The sequence below is a fragment of the Salvelinus sp. IW2-2015 genome, linkage group LG18, assembly GCF_002910315.2.
Source record: "Salvelinus sp. IW2-2015 linkage group LG18, ASM291031v2, whole genome shotgun sequence".
NCBI lineage: Eukaryota > Metazoa > Chordata > Actinopteri > Salmoniformes > Salmonidae > Salvelinus > Salvelinus sp. IW2-2015.
Genome location: NC_036858.1, coordinates 64,584,981 through 64,607,136, shown reverse-complemented (window position 1 = coordinate 64,607,136; position 22,156 = coordinate 64,584,981). Strand labels below are relative to the sequence as shown.

The following is a 22,156-nucleotide window of genomic DNA, read 5'->3' as shown; positions in this document are numbered from 1 at the left end:
ATTTGTTAATTTTCCTGAGTTTTCCCCGCATTCCCAGCATAAGGCGCTCGTCGATTCAGGAGCGGCTGGGAATTTCATTGATAGATCATTTGCCCATAGTTTAGGGATCCCCATTGTTCCCGTGGATGTGCCCTTCCCCGTTCACGCCTTAGATAGTCGACCATTAGGGTCAGGGTTGATTAGGGAGGTCACCKCTCCTTTGGGCATTGTGACGCAGGGCGGTCATACGGAGAGAATTAGTCTCTTTATTATTGACTCTCCTGCGTTTCCCGTGGTGCTGAGCCTACCGTGGTTAACTTGTCAAAACCCCACTGTTTCTTGGCCACAGAGGGCTCTCACAGGGTGGTCGCGAGAGTGCTCAGGTAAGTGTTTAGGGGTTTCCGTTGGTGCCACTACGGTGGAGAGTCCAGACCAGGTCTCCACCGTGCGCATTCCTCCTGAATATACCGACTTGGCTCTCGCCTTCTCCAAAAAGAAGGCGACTCAATTACCATCTCATCGACGGGGCGATTGTGCGATAGATCTCCTGGTAGGCACTGCACTTCCCAGGAGGCACATGTATCCCCTCTCACAGGCGGAGACGGATGCTATGGAAACATACGTCTCCGAATCCCTGCATCAGGGGTACATTCGGTCCTCCACTTCACCCGCCTCCTCGAGTTTCTTTTTTTCAAGAAGAAGGAGGGAGGTCTGCGCCCGTGTATTGACTATCGGGGTCTGAATCAGATCACTGTGAGGTATAGTTACCCGCTACCGCTCATAGCCACAGCGATAGAGTCAATGCACGGGGCGCGCTTCTTCACCAAACTAGATCTCAGGAGCGCTTATAACCTGGTGCGTAGCCGGGAGGGAGATGAGTGGAAGACGGCTTTCAGTACCACCTCTGGGTACTATGGATACCTTGTCATGTTGTACGGGTTGATGAATGCTCCATCAGTCTTCCAAGCCTTTGTAGACGAGATTTTCAGGGACCTGCACGGGCAGGGTGTTGTGGTGTATATTGATGACATTCTGATATTCTCCGCTACATGCGCCGAGCATGTGTCCTTGGTGCGCAAGGTGCTTGGTCGACTGTTGGAGCATGACCTGTCCGSCAAGGCTGAGAAATGCCTGTTCTTTCAACAGTCCGTCTCCTTCCTAGGGTATCGCATTTCCACCTCAGGGGTGGAGATGGAGAGTGACCGCATTGCAGCCGTGTGTAATTGGCCGACTCCCACCATGGTAAAGGAGGTGCAGCGGTTCTTAGGGTTTGCCAACTACTACCGGAGGTTAATCCAAGGTTTTGTTCAGGTAGCGGCTCCCATTACCTCACTGCTGAAGGGGGACCCGGTGCGCTTGCAGTAGACAGCTGAGGCGGACAGGGCTTTTAGTCACCTGAGGGCTCTGTTTACCTCGGCTCCCGTGCTGGCTCATCCGGATCCCTCTTTGGCGTTCATAGTGGAGGTGGACGTGTCCGAGGCTGGGATAGGAGCTGTGCTCTCTCAGCGCTCGGGTACGCCACCGAAGCTCCGTCCCTGTGCTTTCTTCTCGAGGAAGCTCAGCCCGGTGGAGCGAAACTATGACGCGGGGGACCGGGAGTTGTTGGCTGTCGTCAGGGCTTTGAAGGCGTGGAGACATTGGCTTGAGGGGGCTAAACACCCTTTTCTCATCTGGACAGACCAGGCTCCCAGAACGTTAAGGCAGACGCATTGTCCCGGCTGTATGACACAGAGGAGCTGCTCATGGATCCCACTCCCATACTCCCGGCCTCCTGCCTGGTGGCGCTGGTAGTGTGGGAGCTGGACATTGAGCGTGCGTCCGTCTGCTGTCCGCGACCGGCTGATCTATTGGGCTCACACGTCACCATCCTCTGGTCATCCTGGGATCGGTCGGATGGTGCGCTGTCTTAGTGGGAAGTACTGGTGGCCCACTTTAGCTAAGGATGTGAGAGTTTATGTTTCCTCCTGCTCGGTGTGCGCCCAGTGCAAGGCTCCTAGACACCTTCCCAGAGGTAAGTTACAACCCTTACCCGTTCCACAACGGCCGTGGTCGCACCTGTCGGTGGATTTCCTAACCGATCTTCCACCTTCACAGGGTAACACCACGATCCTGGTCGTTGTGGATCGTTTTTCTAAGTCCTGTCGTCTCCTCCCTTTGCCCGGTCTCCCTACGGCCCTACAAATGGCGGAGGCCCTGTTAACACACGTCTTCCGGCACTACGGGGTGCCTGAGGATATAGTGTCTGATCGGGGTCCCGAGTTCACGTCAAGGGTCTGGAAGGCGTTCATGGAATGTCTGGGGTTCTCGGTCAGCCTTACCTCAGGTTTTCACCCCGAGAGTAACGGGCAGGTGGAAAGAGTTCTTATTGCCAGGACCGGCCGGGGGAGTGGGTGGCGTTCGTATCCTGGGCAGAGATGGCCCAGAACTCGCTCCACCACTCCTCCACTAACCTTTCTCCCTTCCAGTGTGTATTGGGGTATCAGCCAGTTCTGGCTCCTTGGCATCAGAGTCAGACCGAGGCTCCTGCGGTGGACGACTGGTTCCGGCGCGCGGAAGAAACATGTGACGCCGCTCATGTCCACCATCAGCGCGCCGTACTGCGCCAGAAATTTGGCGCTGACCGTCACCGCAGTGAGGCACCGGTGTTTGCACCAATATCCCAATATCTGCTCTACTGCACCTAACTCTCTTACAGCCATTTACGCATACCTGACAATTACAGTGGAACGTTTTGTCCAGGAAGTTGTATAAAAAGGGATTGAATTTGTTTTTGCCTAATTGTTTATGGGTAGGTTTCCACACTACATTCCTTCCATCTATAGCATTTCTTAACCTTTTGTCAATATGGGGGCGCTGTTTTCACTTTGTAAAAAATCGTTCCCAAATTAAACTGCCTCGTACTCAATTCTTGCTCGTACAATATGCATATTATTATTACTATTGGATAGAAAACACTCTCTAGTTTCTAAAACCGTTTGAATTATATCTGTGAGTAAAACAGAACTCATTTTGCAACAAACGTCCTGTCAGGAACTGAAAAATCTGAAATCGGGGGCTCTGTTCCAGGGCCATCCTATTAATTTGCATGAAATCTATGGGTCTACATGCACTGCATACGCCTTCCACTAGATGTCAATAGGCAGTTAGCGGTGGAATGGGGTGTATAGCTTTATCTGAGGCCGAATAAGACCTCTTGGAATGACGTGACCAGTCTTTTCATTGTTCAGCGTGGCGCGAGAAGGATCTCTGGATTGCGTTCTGAAAAGCTTTCGTTATAGACGTTAGATATATCCGGCTCTGATTTTATTTGATATATGTGTTAAAAACATCATAAAGTAGTTATTTTAAACCGAGTTATTTCAGTTTATATCAGTTTATTGCGATTTTCGGCCTTTTCTTTGTTTTGCGTTATGGTGAGTTGGACACTCCTGCGCCACATGGCTAGCTTTGGTTGCTAATTCGACAGATGAAGAGGACATTCTACAACTGAACAACGATTATTCTGGACAAAGGACACCTTGTACAAGATTCTGATGGAAGCTCATCAAATAGTAGGAACCATTTATGATGTTATTTCGTATTTCTGTCGAAAATGTTTAGACGTATWTTCCGCCCWGAYTTYGGRCGCTGTCTCGCTATAACGTAAGCTGTATGTCGTACTAAAGTTATTTAAAAAAAATCTAACACAGCGGTTGCATTAAGAACTAGTGTATCTTTCATTTGCTGTCCAACATGTATTTTTTAGTAAAGTTTATGATTAGTTATTTGATTAGATTAGGTGCCTCTCCAAGATTTCTCCGGACAATATTTCTGCATTTTGACTACGTATTCACATTGTAAACCACGATTTGTGCCGCTAAATATGCACATTTTCGAACAACCATATATGTATTGTGTAATATGATGTTATAGGACTGTCATCTGATGAAGATTGTGAAGGTTAGTGAAAAAATGTATATCTTTTGCTGGTTTATTCGCTATCGCTAACGTTGCGTTGAATGAATGCGTTTGGTGGTAGGCTATTGTAGTAAGCTAATATAATGCTATATTTGTGTTCGCTGTAAAACACTTAAAAAATCTGAAATATTGGCTGGATTCACAAGATGTTTGTCTTTCATTTGCTGTACACCATGTATTTTTCATAAATGTTTTATGATGAGTATTTAGGTATTTCACGTTGGTCCTGTAGTTATTCTAGCTGCTTTGGTGAGATTTGTGAGGGTGCTGCAATGTAAAACTATGATTTATACCTCAAATATGCAAATTTTTCGAACAAAACATATGCTATACAATAAATCTGTTTAAAGACTGTCATCTGATGAAGTTGTTTCTTGGTTAGTGACTATTTATATCTTTATTTGGTCGAATTTGTGATAGCTACCTATGCGGTAAAAAAATTGTGAAAATATGCGGTTGAGTCTTTTGCTATCGTGGTTAGCTAATAGAAATACATATTGTGTTTTCGCTGTAAAACATTTAAAAAATCAGAAATGATGGCTGGATTCACAAGATGTGTATCTTTCATCTGGTGTCTTGGACTTGTGATTCATGATATTTAGATGCTAGATTTACTTGTGGCGCTATGCTAGGCTATGCTAGTCAGCTTTTTTACTGATGAGGGTGCTCCCGGATCCGGGATGGTGACTCGTGAGAAGTTTTAATATTGTTCAGTTCCTTTGGCTTTGATGCCTCAAGGTTGAGTATTGCTCTGTTCAAGTAGACTGTGATTTTCTGTGATCTGATAGGGGTGTCAGTGGGCTGACCTTGAACGCTCTGAGGGACTCTGGGTTTAGGTCAGTATAAAGTAGTCTACAACAGTACTACTGCCAAGAGATGAGCTATAGGTGTACCTACCATAGGGGTCCCCTCTAATCCTCCATTGACATGTACATACCCAGCCTGTGACAGAGCTGCAGCAGTTGTGACAGCAGTTTTTTGGTTATGTTGTCGTAGTTGTGCCTAGGGGGCAATATGGGGATCATATGGGGGAGGAATGCTGTCACCTCCAGGCAGGTGTTTGTCCCCCTGTTGCTGTTCTGTTCCGTTCTGGCATTTAGGTCGCCACAGACTAGTACATGTCCCTGGGCCTGGAAATGATTGATTTCCCCCTCCAGGATGGAGAAGCTGTCTTCATTAAAGTATGGGGATTCTAGTAGGGGGGATGTACTGTCGGTAGCACACAGAATGTTTTTCTCTGTTCAGATAATTTCCTTTTGAATTTCTTGCCAAATGTAAAATGTTCCTGTTTTGACAAATTTAATAGAGTGAGTTAGGTGTGCTCTATACCAAATTAGCATACCACCTGAGTCCCTTCCCTGTTCCACACTTGGTAGTTTGGTGGATGGGACTACCAGCTCCCTGAAAACTGGAGGGCAACCAGTGGGTCCGTCTCCTCTATATCATGTTTCTTGTAGGATGAACATGTCTGTATTTCTAAATTATTTAGTGAATTCCAGGTTCCTACTCTTTAGGCCAAAGGCAGATGACCTCAGGCCTTAGATTTTCCAGGATGAGATGGTGAAGGCTTTGTGTTCCAAAACGTGTCCAATGTTGTTGGTTGTGTGTGTCTTGTTTTGCACGCTTTGTACAAAATAATAAATCGCAGTACGACAGGATATTTCAAAACGTAGCCCTTTATTAGCTAGCTATAACTGGCATGTTCACATGTCTCATACCATGAACAACCGAAGATGACCTCACCACCTGGGTGGTCTTAACCAATCATAGAGCAGTGTGATACGGCAGTAAAATGCATCCAATTATAATTCAGTATGTTTACACATATGACTATTACAGTGTGGTTTGGCCTCAGGCCAGTAAGTGTGAGCAGAGCCTGCTGAGCATCTGGTACATGCCATTGGATTGGGCTAGTGTAAGAGTGGGGGTCGGACCTGTTTGCCTGCTCATGTGACTTCCATGTTGAGGCCCTCTTTGCGGGAGTGAGGGTCATGGGATGGGCAGGAGGGGCATAGGTCTGATCTGAGGGGGCCTAAATGGGGTGTGGGCATGGTTGACTTGGGAGGGTATTGATTGGTTTGGGTGGGCGTGTRGATGTGGTTGGTGGTGCTGTGGTCTGGATGTGGGTCCTCTCGGCGTGAATCCTCTATGTGAAGGTCCGGGGGGTSCCGCAGGTCTGGGAGAGTGTCGTGCTGTTCTGGACGGGGTGTCTATTGATCCGTTGCTCCTGTGTGAATTGTTGGGGCTGCGTTTGAAGGCGATATCCTTTAGGGTGTGGGCGAAGGTGGGCACTGCTGCCTTGCATGGGTGGACCTGGTCGTAAAGGCTGTTCAAGTTCAGGGTGGAGGGGTGGTCAGGTAAACATTTGGTTTTGAGGCACAGTCACGGGAAATACTTGCGTTTTCCCGCTGTATGGTAGCAGGGTGGAAGTCTTTTCGTGGTAGCAAGGTGGAGATAACCACTTGTGCATTGGGGAAAGTAGAAGAAGCTTTTTCAATCACTCCCTTGAGTGCTGTGGCCACCATTTCCTGCTGTGCTCTCAGGTCGTTTGTGCTTGTGTGTATTATTATGTGGCTGGGTGACCCTAGTTGGTCCTCAGACAGAAGGTCTAGGGTGCGCTGGGTGTTTGGACATCAGAGTTTAGACACTCTGTGTTTGGGAAAAAGTTTATTTTCTTGTATATATTTCCCGTTTGAGTCCATAAGGAGTACAATCTGTGTCTTTTGTATGTCCTTAGTGGGTGTGGGGCTGTTGTCAGGAGGGCTATCAGAGTGGCTGACAGGGAGGGTGCTCAGAGGGGGTGGGATCCCCTGGGCTTGGGGTATTTCATTTGTCTGTTCTGCTGTGATGTTGACGATATGGTCAAGGTCTGGGGTGGACTGTTCTGCYATGGTGCCAAGACTTTGGTCTGGAGCTGAGGCGGGCTGTTCTACTGGCTTCTCTGCGGGGGTGGCCACCTCTCTAATGGGTTGTTCTCTGTCACACGCTATTCCCCTCACCCTCTCCTCCAGCAGTCTGATCCTCTCCTCTAGTGCTCTGTTTTCCTGCTTTTTCTCATTTGCAACTGCGACCTGGCCAACAAACAACAACACAGCATTACACATGGAATAAACAAAACATACAGTCAATAATACAGTAAAAAAAAGAAAACAAAAAAGTCTATATACAGTGATTGCAAATGAGATAAGATAAGGGAGTTTAGGCAATAAATAGACCATGGTGGCGAAGTAATTACAATATAGCAATTAAACACTGGAATGGTAGATGTGCAGAAGATGAATGTGCAAGTAGAATGTGCAAGTATTTAACAGCAGTTGGAGGCCACGGAAGGAGAGTTGTATGGCATTGAAGCTCATCTGGAGGTTAGTTAACACTGTGTCCAAAKAGGGGCCAGAAGTATACAGAATGGTGTCGTCTGCGTAGAGGTGGATCAGAGAATCACCAGCAGCAAGAGCGACATCATTGATGTATACAGAGAAGAGAGTCGGCCCGAGAATTTAACCCTGTGGCACCCCCATAGAGACTGCCAATGGTCCGGACAACAGGCCCTCCGATTTGACACACTGAACTCTATCAGAGAAGTAGTTGGTAAACCAGGCGAGGCAATCATTTGAGAAACCAACGCTGTCGAGTCTGCCAATRAGAATGTGGTGATTGACAGAGTCGAAAGCCTTGGCCAGGTCGATGAATACGGCTGCAGAGTAATGTCTCTTATCGATGGCGGTTATGATATCGTTTAGGACCTTGAGCGTGGCTGAGGTGCACCAATGACCAGCTTTGAAACCAGATTGCATTGCGGAGAAGAAATGGTGGGGGCTTGGGTGGGTTGCTGTGGAGGGTGTTGCTGTGTTCACCTCCTGTTCCAGCTCCACCTGACTTACATCCAGCTGTGTGAATTCATCCTTCATTTCAATGAAGGAGTAGTACTCTGTGCTGGGAGGTTGACTTTCCGCTTGGGGTTGCTCGTCTGTGGGGTTGTTTAATGAAGAGGTCTGGTCTGACATGCTCGTTGTGGGGGTATCTTTCTCAAGAAAGAGCTTATCCTGCTGAGCTATCTCTTTGATAATGTGAAAGTCCAGCTTAAACTATTTGGGGTTTCTTCGTGTACCCTTAACCTGTTATGGCTGAAGGGGCAGTATTGAGTAACCTGGAAAGAGTGCCCATTTCAAACGGCCTCGTACTCAATTCTTGCTCGTACAATATGCATATTATTATTACTATTGGATAGAAAACAATCCTAGTTTCTAAAACCGTTTGAATTATTTCTCTAAGTGAACCAGAACTCTTTCTGCAGCCCATTTCCTATCCGGAAGTGAGATTTCCAAAAGCACGAGTCTTTGTTCAAGAGCTTGTCTATAAAAGGGCATGTCACTTGGGACTATAGAAACACTCATACACCTTCCCCTGGTGTTCACGCGGAAGTGAGAGCAAAATGAGTTGATTATCTTGTTCTGGGATTGAATACATCCTCTTGGAATGAGAGGTCCGCCATTATTATTTTTTTCGAAGGCGCGAAGTTGGACCTGGATTCGCCTTCTGGAAAACCGTCGTTATGGGTGAAATTGATCTCCAGCTTAGATTTTATTTGATACATGTCACAATATCATCCTAAACTATGTTTTTTCAATATAATTTAATTATATTATTGAAATTATTCGGGATTTAGGCGTGATGCGTTGTATGAATTTGATCAAGAAAGAGGAGGTTAGCGCCGCATGGCCAGTGTGCTTGCTAATCAAGAGGGAAAGAGTTCGTTCTGGATCCAAACAAAGACGGTTCTGGACAAAGGACCCCTTGTACAACATTCTGATGGAAGATCAACAAAGATAAGGACCCAATTTGGGATGCTATTTCATATATCTGTCGAACTGTGCTATCGCTACCGATTACTTGGAATCAATGCTGTGTGTGTGTTAGCTATTGCAGTAAGCTAATATAACACTATTTGTGTTTTCGCTGTAAAACACTTAAAAAATCTGAAATATTGGCTGTATTCACAAGATCTTTGTCTTTCATTTGCTATACACCATATATTTTTCTGAAATGTTTTATGATGAGTAATTAGGTAGTTGACGTTGTGTGTCTGTATTTACTCTGGCTACTCCCGTGCTATTTCTGACTGTACTATGATGTTAGCAGTAATGTAAAACTGATTTATAGCTCAAATATGCACATTTTTCGAAACAAACATAGATTTATTGTGTAACATGTTATAGGACTGTCATCTGAGGAAGTTGTTTCTAGGTTGTTTGGTTGGATCTTGGTTAGTTAGGTTGGCTTTGTGCATGCTACCTGTGCTGTGAAAAATGTCTGTCCTCTTTGTTATTTGGTGGTGAACTAACATAATATACGTGGTGTTTCGCTGTAAAACATTTTAAAAATCGGACACGTTGGCTGGATTCACAAGATGTTTATCTTTCAAATGCTGTATTGGACTTGTTAATGTGTGAAAGTTAACTATTTAAAAAAAATAGATTTTGAATTTCGCGCCCTGCACTTGAGCTGGATGTTGTCATAAGTGTACCGACCTCGGGCTTGCAGCCCTAACAGGTTTAATGTTCCAGATTTGTACACGTTCACATTTGCTGACTCCTCCTCAATGTCAATGTCTAATATCCTGAGTTTCTTACCCGTCTTAAAACCTCTCTAGATAGGTGGGATGGTAGCGCCCCACTTGGCCAAAATCCAGAAAAAATGTAGCGCCAAATTCAAATATATTACTATAAAAATCAATCTTTCATGAAATCACACATGAAAGACACCAAATTAAAGCTACACATGTTGTGAATCCAGCCAACATGTCTGATTTCAAAAAGGATTTACGGGGAAAGCACACCAAAAAATTATGTTAGCTCAGTACATAGCCACGAAAAAACATAGCCATTTTCCCAGCAATAGATAGTAGTAACAAAAACCAGAAATAGAGATAAAATTAATCACTAACCTTTGAACATCTTCATCAGATGACACTCATATGACATCATGTTACACAATACATTTATGTTTTGTTCGATAATGTGCATATTTATATCCACAAATCTCGGTTTACATTGGCGCCATGTTCAGAAATGCCTCCAAAATATCCGGAGTAATTACAGAGAGCCACGTCAAATAACAGAAATACTCATCATAAACTTTGATGAAAGATACATGTTTTACATATAATTAAAGATACACTTGTTCCTAATGCAACCGCTGTGTCAGATTTAAAAAAAAAACTTTATGTAAAAAGCACACCATGCAATAATCTGAAGCGGCGCTCAGATAGTAACAACATTTCTCCGCCATGTTGGAGTCAACAGAAATACAAAATTACATCATAAATATTCCCTTACCTTTGATTATCTTCATCAGAATGCAGTGCCAGGAATCCTAGGTCCACAATAAATCGTTGTTTTGTTCGATAATGTCCATACTTATTTCCAATTAGCTAATTTTACTAGCATGTGTAGTGCACGTGTCCAAACGCTCGCGCAGATGCAGGCAAACGTCGGACGAAAACTTCAAAAAGTTATATTCCAGGTCGAATAAACTGGTCAAAGTAAGTAGAGAAAGTAGAGAATCAATCTTCAGGATGTTGTTATCATTTATATCCAATAAGGCTCCAACCGGAGAATTCTTTTCAGTCTCTATAAGTAATGGAACGCAAGACGATATAATGAGGAAAGCGCGCGACCAACAACTGGCAATCTGCCAGACCACTGACTTATTCCCCTCCCATCCGGTCCCACAACATTCCATCCGGTCCCACGGTTCATTCCACATTCTACTGACTGTTGACATCTAGTGGAAGGCGTATGAAGTGCAAACAGATCCATATATTACAGGGAATTGAATAGGCGATGACTTTAACAACGACCACTCTCAGATTTTTCACTTCCGGTTTGGATTTTTTCTCATGTTTTTGCCTGCCATAGATGTTCTGTTATACTCACAGACATCATTCAAACAGTTTTAGAAACGTCAGAGTTTTCTATCCAATAGTAATACTAATATGCATATATTAGCATGTGGGACAGAGTAGGAGCAGTTCCCTATGCACGAAATTCATCCAAAAGTGAAAATGCTGCCCCCTATACCAAAGAAGTTAACAGAGGGGTTTGTGTGTAATATAGCACTGTGCCATGCCAGGGGATGGTTTGTGTGGAAAGATTTAGTTGCTTACGTTCCCATTTTTATAACAGTCAGCAAAAAGTGTCTCTTGATTTTCCATAAGGAGCTTCATTTTGTACTCTGTTCTTGCCTTATCATTTTTTACATACAGATGGTAGTGTATTTAATTACCTCTGAACAGCGAGGCGGCTTCAAAGCCCTGTGCATGTGATTCTCCTGCCATTGTTGGGCTCAAGGGCTTTGAAACCTCACACTTCACACGTCATTGCTAATTGAAGTTGTATCTCTTTGTCCTAGCAAGCTTGGCAGCCTTAATTTAGCATTCCGTTCTTATAAAGTAAAATACAGTTGAAGTCAGAAGTTTGCATACACTTAGGTTGAGTCATTAAAACTCGTTTTTCAACCACTCCACAATTATTTTAACAAACTATTGTTTTGGCAAGCGGTTAGGACATCTACTTTGTGCATGGCACAAGTCATTTTTCCAACAATTGTTTACAGACAGATTATTTCACTTATAATTCACTGTATGACAATTCCAGTGGGTCAGAAGTTTACATACACTAAGTTGACTGTGCCTTTGAACAGCTGGGAAAATTCCAGAAAATGATGTCATGGCTTTAGAAGTTCTGATAGGCTAATTATATGATTTGAGTCAATTGGAGGTGTAAATCAATCACAGAAACAACAGCAAAGGACCTTGTGAAAATGCTGGAGGAAACAGGTACAAATGTATCTATACCACAGTAAAACGAGTCCTACATCGACATAACCTGAAGGCCGCAAAACCGCCATAAAAAGCCAGACTACGGTTTGCAGCTGTACATGGGGACAAAGATCATACTTTTGGAGAAATGTCCTCTGGTCTAATGAAACAAAAATAGAACTCTTTGGCCAAAATGACCATTGTTATGTTTGGAGGAAAAAGGGGGATGCTTGCAAGCTGAAGAACACAATCCCAACCGTGAAGCACAGGGGTGGCAGCATCATGTTGTAGGGGTGCTTTGCTGCAGGAGGGACTGGTGCACTTCAAAAATAGATGGCATCATGAGTAGGAAAAGTATGTGGATATATTGAAGCAACATCTCCAAGACATCAGTCAGGAAGTTAAAGCTTGGCCGCAAATGGGTCTATCAAATGGACAATGACCCCAAGCAAACTTCCAAAGTTGTGGCAAAATGGCTTAAGGACAACAAAGTCAAGGTATTGGAGTGCCATCACAACTCCCTGACCTCAATCCCATAGAAAATTGTGGGCAGAACTGAAAAAGCATGTGCGAGCAAGGAGGCCGACAAACCTGACTCAGTTACACCAGCTCTGTCAGGAGGAATGGGCCAAAATTCACCCAACTTATTGTGGGAAGCTTGTGGAAGGCTACCCAAAACGTTTGACCAAAGTTGAACAATTTAAAGGCAATGCTACCAAATACTAATTGAGTGTATGTAAACTTCTGACCCACTGGGAATGTGATAAAATAAATATAATCTGAAATAAATCATTCTCTCTACTATTATTCTRACATTTCAGATTCTTAAAATTAAGTGGTGATCCTAACTGACCTAAAACAGGGAATTTTTACTAGGATTAAATGTCAGGAATTGTGAAAAACTGAGTTTAAATGTATTTGGCTGAGGTATGTAAACGTCCGACTTCAACTGTATATACTCCTATTCATTGAGTCTCTCTCTCTCTGTCTCTCTCTCAGCAACACCTGTGGTGGTAGTGATCACCCACAAGGGAGGCAAGCGCAGCTATGGCTGTGTGAGTATGAACACACAGGAAGAGTCCTTGACACACACACCCTGACATCACCTCAGTGTGGCCTGCTCTACATGAGAAGTGAGTGTCCATATTACAATTAATGATTAATTAGGCGCCAGCCAGAGAGCAGAGCCAGTAGCAAAGCCACCGTCTCGCCTCTCGTTATCTCTCTGACAGATAACCTTGTAAAGGGACAGAAAAGGTTATGCGGTGCCTGCCAACCTCTGCACAAACAGCATCCATTATCTTCTCATTTTGTCTTCCTCTTTCTCCGCTCCTTAAATCTAGTGGTAATAACGTGTAAATTGGCCCTCTGTTCGACTGCTTCTCCTCTTCTCTTTGAGGGGCCTGACATCAAGGCCACCGCGGCTACCAGGTCAAACACACAGGAAAACAGTTAGAAAGGGCAAGAGGATGAGGAGGTTGAGTGTGTAGGGAGGGATACAGAGGGAAGAGGGGTGACGGGGAGAGATTTGGATGATGAAGAAATAGTGAGTAGGGGAGAGTGGGATGAGGAGGGACAGAGAGAGGTAGAGGGAGGGATACAGAGGAAAGCACAATTATACCTGTTTGTTTAACCAATGTTCAATATTTTTCCCTGTTCAGGACAATTTGATTTGTTTWAAAAAAAATKGTRGGTTTGTGTAATCTGAGGGAAATATGTGTCTCTAATATGGCCCTACATTTGGCAGGTTAGGAAGTTACAACATTTTATGGGCAGTGTACACATAGCCTGTCTTCTCTTGAGAGCCAGGTCTGCCTTCGGCGGCCTTTCCCAATAGCAAGGCTATGCCCACTGAGTCTGTACATAGTCAAATATTTCCTTAATTTTGGGTCAGTCACAGTGGTCAGGTATTCTGCCACTGTACTCTCTGTTTAGGGCCAAATAGCATTCTAGTTTGCTCTGTTTTTTTGTAAATTCTTTCCAATGTGTCACGTAAATATATTTTTGTTTTCTCATGATTTGGTTGGTTCTAATTGTGTTGCTGTCCTGGGGCTCTGTGGGGTCTGTTTGTGTTTGTGAACAGAGCCCCAGCACCAGTTTGCTTAGGGAGCTCTTCTCCAGGTTCATCACTCTGTAGGTGGTAGCTTTGTTATAGAAGGTTTGGGAATCACTTCCTTTTAGGTGGTTGTATAATTGAACTGCTCTTTTCTGGATTTTGATAATTAGCGGGTTTCGGCCTAATTCTGTTCTGTATGCATTATTTGGTGTATTACATTGTATACGCAGGATATTTTTGCCGAATTCTGCATGCAGTGTCTCAATTTGGTGTTTGTCSCATTTTGTGAATTCTTGGTTGGTGAGCAAATCCCAGACCTCACAATTATGAAGGGAAATGGATTCTAAAACTGATTGAAGTATTTTTAGCCAGATCTTAATTGGTATGTCAAATTTTATGTTCCTTTTGATGGCGTAGAAGACTCTTCTTGCCTTGTCTCTCAGATCGTTCACAGCTTTGTGGAAGTTACCTGTGGCGCTGATGTTTAGGCCGAGGTATRTATAGTTTTTTGTGTGGTCTAGAGCAGGTATTCCCAAACTGGGGTATGCAATGCCGTCGGGAGTACGCCAAATAAAAATGTGATTCGCACAAAAAAATGAATCATAATAACAATAATTTCCTTCACATTTTCAAACAGGGCTATACATTTGGGTGAGGTTTTTTTCTGACCTGAGTAGCCCCGTTTCATTGCCATAAATAAAATTAAACCATCTAGTGTTCAGTGAAATAACAACACAAATACAGGTAGCCTCGTCAAATAACTAACATCCAATCACATTACCCGTTACTCTCTCATGGGAATTCCACTAACGGTCTGTATGTAGCCAAATGTAGCTGCTGCTCATTCCGTTTGCTCGAAAATTGCTAAATGGTAAAAAAAAGTAAGGCACGCGTCCATAGAGACACATACCAGCTCTACTACCAGCAGTACTACACCTGCACCTGTCGACGACACAAGTTGTCCTGCTTCCACGAGCACATCCAATGCTAGCATCAGTAATTCTACATTTGTTGTTAGCCCAGCTTGCATGGACACTGACAGTTGTGAATCTGATGCAGCCAAAGAGCTATTGCCCCCCTACTCGGGGAAGCACCGAACGACAGACAGGGATGTTGAACCATCGAAGAGGCGCAAATATGATGAGAACTACATTGATTTGGGGTTCACTTATATTAGGAGTAGTGCSTTTCCTCAGCCACATATGTGCAAAAGTACTATCTCACAACTCTATCTCACAATGAAACCTTCACTCTTGCGCAGACATTTAGAAACAAAACATATAGTTTTGAGYGAGAATTAAGATGACTTTCGAGTAGTAAGTATAAAAGCAATAGATACTATTACTAAGAAGGTGCTAGAAGCGTCGTATATGGTGAGCTACAAAGTGGCTAGGACAGGCAAGCCCCATACTATTGTGGAGGACTTTTAATTCTTCCTACTGCCGCAGATATGGCTGGGACAATGCTGGGGGAAAAGGCCAACAAAAACTACAGACAATGTCTTCATCAAACAACACTGTTTTACGACGCTTCAGTGACATGACAGGAGATGTTTTGAAACCATTACTGCTACGCATGCAAGCCGGTGAATGATGTTGCATTAACAGCTGGATGAGTCAACAAGAACGTTGGAGGGCCTGGCAACTCCTGATACAGTGGGGAGTGGATTTTTGTTTTAGATTCCGTCTCTCACAGTTGAAGTGTACCTATGATAAAAATTACAGACCTCTACATGCTTTGTAAGTAGGAAAACCTGCAAAATCGGCAGTGTATCAAATACTTGTTCTCCCCACTGTATATGTCCGTTACGTTTATGGGGGGTCAATTAAGGAAGACTTCCTCTTCTGCAAAACTCTGGAAATCAGGACAACAGGAGAGGATATTTTTAAAGTACTGGACAACTTTGTGACATCAAATGGACTTTGGTAGTAAAGATGTGTTGGTATCTGTACTGATGGCGCAAAAGCCATGACAGGGAGACATAGTGGAGAGGTAACACGCGTGCAAGCAGTTGCTCCCGACGCCACTTGGGTACACTGCAGCATCCACCGAGATGCTCTTGCTGCCAAGGGAATGCCTGACAGCTTGAAAGACGTTTTGGACACTACAATGAAAATGGTTAACTTGTTAAAGCAAGGCCCCTGAACTCTCGTGTACTTTCTGCACTATCCAATAACCACGTAATGCTTTTACAACATACAGAAGTGTGCTGGTTATCAAGGGGAAAAGTATTGACACATTTTTTAAAATTGAGATACGAGCTTAACTTCTTTGCGCTACGGATCCCTTTAGCRGGATCATTTTCCTAAACAACCGCTGAATTGCAGGGCGCCACATATTACTAAAAATATTTATAATCATGCAATCACAAGTGAAATATACCAAAACACAGCTTAGCTTGTTGTTAATCCACCTATCGTGTCAGATTTTGAAAATATGCTTTACAGCGAAAGTAATCCAAGCTTTTGTGAGTGTATCAATCAATGCTAGAACAGATAGCCCAAAATTAGCATGGTCACGAAAGTCAGAAAAGCAATAAAATTAATCGCTTACCTTTGATAATCTTCGGATGTTTGCACTCACGAGTCTCCCAGTTACACAATAAATGTTATTTTTGTTCCATAAATATTACTTTTATAACAGAAAAACGCCATTTGGGTTGCGCGTTATGTTCAGAAAACCACAGCCTCGTTCCGTTCGACGAAAATTCCAAACGTATCCGTAATGTTCGTAGAAACATGTCAAATGTTTTTTTATAATCAATCCTCAGGTTGTTTTTAACATACATAATCGATAATATTTAAACCGGACCGTAACCTATTCAATAAAAGAGAGAAAGAAAATGGAGAGCTACACCTCTCGCGCGCAGGAACTAATCAAAGGACACCTGACTAGTTTGGAAAAATCTCACTAATTTCTCAAAATAAAAGCCTGAAACKATGTCTAAAGCCTGGTCACAGCCCGAGGAAGCCATTGGAAAAGGAATCTGTTTGATACCCCTTTAAATGGAAGAAAGACGGGCAATGAAACACAGATTAAAAAATAAATAATCACTTCCGGGTTAGATTTCCTCAGGTTTTCGCCTGCAAAATCAGTTTTGTTATACTCACAGACAATATTTTGACCGTTTTGGAAACTTTGGAGTGTTTTCTATCCTAATCTGTAAATTATATGCATATTCTACAATCTGGACCTGAGAAATAGTCCGTTTACCTTGGGAACATTATTTAAAAAAAAAAATAATAATCTGACCCCTAGCGTCAAGAAGTTAAAGTTTCATTTTCACTTGTCTGACCACTTGCTTGATGATTAGTTTCTCACACAACTGGCCTATCTGGGTGATGTTTTTTCACCTGAATGATCTGAATCTATGATTACAGGGACTCTCCACAACTGTATTCAATGTGCGGGACAAAATTGAGGCTATGAATAAAAAGTTGTAGCTTTTTTCTGTCTGCATTAACAAGGACAACACACAGGTCTTTCCATCATTGTATGATTATTTTGTGTGCAAATGAACACAAGCTTATGGACAATGTCAAATGTGATATAGCGAAGCACCTGAGTGAGTTGGGTGCGCAATTACGCAGGTACTTTCTCAAAACAGATGACACAAACAACTGGATTCGTTATCCCTCTCATGCCCTGTCTCCAGTCCACTTACCGATATCTGAACAAGAGAGTCTCATAGAAATTGCAACAAGTGGTTCTGTGAAAATTGAATTCATTCAGAAGCCACTGCCAGATTTCTGGATTGGGCTGCGCTCAGAGTATCCTGCCTTGGCAAATTACGCTGTTAAGACACTGATGCCCTTTGCAACCATGTACCTACGTGAGAGTAGATTCTCGGCCTCACGAGCATGATAACTAAATACAGGCACAGACTGTGTGTGGGAAATGATTTAAGACTGAGACTTTACTCCAATACAACCCAACATCGCAGAGTTATGTGCATCATATGCGCACTCCCTTCTCATTAACCTGTCGTGAGTTATTCACATTTTTTCGATGAGCAAATAAGGTTTTATATGTAAGATGGTTAAATTATTGATTATWATTTTTTTGGAACACCATTATTTTTGTCTTACTGAGATTTACTGTCAATCTATGCTGAAGATCTAGGTGCTGCTGTAGGCCCTCCTTGGTTGGGGACAGAAGTACCAGATCATCAGCAAACAGTTGACATTTGACCTCAGATTCTAGTAGTGTGAGGATGGGTGCTGCAGACTGTTTTAGTGCCCTCGCCAATTCGTTGATGTATATGTTGAAGAGGGTGGGGTTTAACCTGCATTTCTGTCTTAGCCCCTGGCCCTGTGGAAAGAAATGTGTGTGTTTTTTGCCAATTTTAACCGCACACTTGTTGTTTGTGTACATGGATTCTATAATGTAGTGTCTTTCTTCCAACACCACTTTCCATCAATTTGTATAGCAGACCCTCGTTCCAAATTGAGTTTAAAGCTTTTTTGAAATCAACAAAGCATGAGAAGACTTTAACTTTGTTTTCGTGTGTTTGTTTGTCAATTAGGGTGTGCAGGGTGAATACGTGATCTGTCGTATGGTAATTTGGTAAAAACCCATTTTGACATTTGCTCAGTACATTGTTTTCGCTGAGGAAATGTATGAGTCTGCTTTTAATGATAATGCAGAGGATATTCCCAATGATGTTGCTGTTGACGCATATCCTCCGGTAGTTATTGGGGTCAAATTTGTCTCCAATTTTGTGGATTGGGGTGAACAGTCCTTGGTTCCACATATGAGGGGAGATACCAGAGATTAGGATGATGTTAAAGAGTTTAAGTATAGCCGGCTGGAATTGTGGTCTGTATATTTTATAATTTAATTTAGGATACCATCAACCCCACAGGCCTTTTTGGGTTGGAGGGTTTGTATTTTGTCCTGTAGTTCATTCAATGTAATTGGAGAATCCAGTGTGTTCTCATAGTCTTTAATAGTTTTTTTTACTTTTATTTAACTAGGCAAGTCAGTTGAGAACAAATTCTTATTTACAATTGCGGCCTATACTGGCCAAACCCAGACAATGCTGGGCCAATTGTGCTCCACCCTATGGGACTCCCAATCACTGCCAGTTGTGATGCCGCCTGGATTCAAACCAGGGTGTATGTAGTGATGCCTCTAGGACTGAGATGCAGTGCCTTAGACCGCTGCGCCACTCGGGAGCACTTGATTCTAAGATTTGTATTTGATCACATATATGTTTTTGCTGTTTGTTCTTTGTTATAGGGCCAAAAAGATTGGGGAAGTGGTTTACCCATACATCTCAGTTTTGGATAGACAACTCTTCGTGTTGTTGTTTATTTAGAGTTTTCCAATGTTCCCAGAAGTGGTTAGATTCTATGGATTCTTCAATTACACTGAGCTGATTTTTGACGTGCTGTTCCTTCTTTTTCTATAGTGTATTTCTGTATTGTTTTAGTGATTCACAATAATGAAGGCGTAGGCTCAGGTTTTCTGGGTCTCTATGTTTATAGTTGGATAGGTTTCTCAATTTCTTTCTTAGGTTTCTGCATTCTTCATCAAACCATTTGTCATTGTTGTTACTTTTATTAGGTTGTCTGCTTGACATTTTTAGATTTGATAGGGAAGAGTAGAGGTCAAATATACTGTTTAGGTTTTCTACTGCCAAGTTTACACTTTCACTATTACAGTGAAACCTTTTGTCCAGGAAATTGTCTATAAAGGATTGAATTTTGTTGCTTAATTCTTTTTTGGGTAGATTTCCACACTATTTTTATTCCAGCAATAGCATTTCTTAATATGATTCAGTTCATTTGGCTTTGATGCCTCAGGATTGAGCACAGCTCTGATCAAGTAGTGTGTGATTTTGCTGTGATCTGATAGGGGTGTCAGTGGGCTGACCCTGAACGCTCTAAGAGACTTTAGGTTGAGATCAGTGATAAAGCAGTCTACAGTATTACTGCCAAGAGATGAGTTATAGGTATACCTACCATAGAAGTCCCCTCAAAGCCTACCATTGACTGTGTACATACCCAGCGTACAACAGAACTGCCGGAGTTGTGACCCGTTTTTGGTGGTTATGTTGTCATAGTTGTGTCTAGGGGGCATATGGGGGAGGGAATGCTGTCACCTCCAGGTAGGTGTTTGTCCCCTTGTGTGCTGAGGGTGTTGGCTTCTTGTCGCCACAGACTAGTACATGTCCCTGAGCCTGGCAATTGTTGATCTCCCTCTCTAGGATGGAGAAGCTGTACATTTTTCTCTGTTGAGATATTTTCCTTATTAATTTCTAGCCAGATGTAAAATGTTCCTATTTTGACTAATTTAATAGAGTGAGTTAGGTCTGCTCTATACCAAATTAGCATACCCCCTGAGGCTCTTCCCTGGTAGTTTGGTGGATGGGACTACCAGCTCTCTATAACCTAGAGGGTAACCAGTGGGTCCGTCTCCTTTATACCAGTTTTTTTGTAGAATGACAATGTCTGTACTTCCAATTTCTTTGATGAAGTCTGGGTTCCTGCTCTTTAGGCCAAAGGCAGATGACCTCAGACCTTGTATAGTTCAGGATGAGATAGTAAAAGCTTTGTGTTCCATAGTGTCTAGTGTTGTTTTTGTGTGGTTTAGGCCCGGACCATCACAGTAGGTGTGAGCAGAGCATGTTGAGCATCTCATACATACCTTTTAGGTCGCAGGAAGGAGCCTGGGCGGGCGTAATAGTGGGGGTTAGGCCTGTTGCTTTGCTCACGGCCTGGGCATATGTCCTCTGTGCGGTCCTTGCTGCAGGGGTGCGGGGCATGGGGTGGGCAGAAGGGGCATAGGTCTGGTAAGGGGAGGCCTTTATAGGGTGAGGCCAGAGTTTGCTTGGGGTGGTCTTAACTGGTTGGGGTGTGGCTGGTGATGCTGTGGTCTGGCTGTAGGTCCTCTTAGTGTAGGTTCACTCAGTGAAGGTCCTTCGGAAGGGGGTCTTGCAGGTCTGGGAGGGTGTCTCGCTGGTCTGGGCGGGGTGTCCTTTGCTCTGTTGCTCCAGTGTAAGGTGCTGGGGCTACGGTTGAGAGTGACGTCCTTCAGGGTCCTGGCAAAAGTTGGGATTGCTGCCTTGTAGAGGTGGACCTGGTCGTTAAGGCTGTTCAAGTCAATGGTGAAGTGCTGGGCCAGGTATACATTAGATTTTGAGGCACAGTCTTGCGAAATGCTTGCATTCACCCGCTGTATGGTGGCAGAGTGAAAGTATTTTCGTGGTAGCAGGATGGAAATAACCACTTGTGTGTTGGGGAAAGTAGAAGAGGTTTTTCAATCACTCCCTTAAGTGCTGTTGCCACCCTTTCCTGTTGGCCCTCAGGTCATTTGTGCCCGTGTGAATTATGATGTGGCTGGGGGACCCTAGGCTGTCCTCTGACAACAGCTCCAGGGCATGCCTAGTGTTTGTCCTCTGACAACAGCTCCAGGGCATGCCTAGTGTTTGTCCTCTGACAAAGCTTCCGGGCATGCTAGTGTTTTCTCGACAGTCAGGCATGCTAGTTGCACGAGTTTAGCCACTCTGTGTTTGGGAAAAAGTTTATCCTCTGTTAATGTATTTGTCATTTGAGTCAATAAGGAGCCAACTCTCTGGCTTTTGTGTGTCGCTCAGTGGATGTGTGGGGGGGGGGGGTTTCAGGAGGGCTATCGGGGGAGCTAACAAGAGGGCTGTTAGGGGAGGTAGGGTTCTGTTGGGTTTGGTGGTCCTGTGTTGTCTGTCCATTTGGGGTACTTTGGAGGTTGTGGCCCGGGTCTGAGGTGTGGGCTTTGTTCTGCTTGGCTTTCTCTGGGGGAGTGTCCTGCTCTGTGTTCACACCTAGCTTTCTGACCTCGTAACTTCGTGCATGTGTGCCTCTTTAAGTTCTTCTCAACGTCCAGTCTGTAAGAAGCAGCCAGCTCTTCTGACAGCCATCCAGCTCCCACTTTGCCCTCCAGGTCTTGTTTGTTTGTGCTGGCCTGTTTTGTGGGTTTGTTCTGTCTGGATTGTGTGGATTAGCTTCTCTGAGCTCCACCATGTCTCTCCTCCAGCTTGTGATGTATCCTCTCAATGATGGAGAGCTACACTCACTCACTCACTCACTCACTCACTCACTCACTCACTCACTCACTCATCACTCCTCTGTCTACTCACTCACCTCTCGTACAGTCATTCAACTCATCTTCATCTGACAGTCCCATCAGGGAGCCCCTGACCAAGTTCCTGACGCATTCCCCCATCTCAGACTGTAGAGTTGTTCATGATGGAGGCCACGCTCAATGACCCACAGTGGAGCTACATGTTTCATGGTGAGACAAACGCCATCTGCCCAAGAGCTCTGGCACATTACGTCTCACTACGGAGCTTTAACTGTGTGAGA

The 22,156-nt window shown here is 43.8% G+C and overlaps 1 pseudogene; it reads left to right on the top strand.

Annotated features, from left to right (window-relative positions):
* Nucleotides 1-22,156, top strand: part of LOC111977988 (transformation/transcription domain-associated protein-like) — a 140,568-nt pseudogene that overhangs the window by 21,355 nt on the left and 97,057 nt on the right.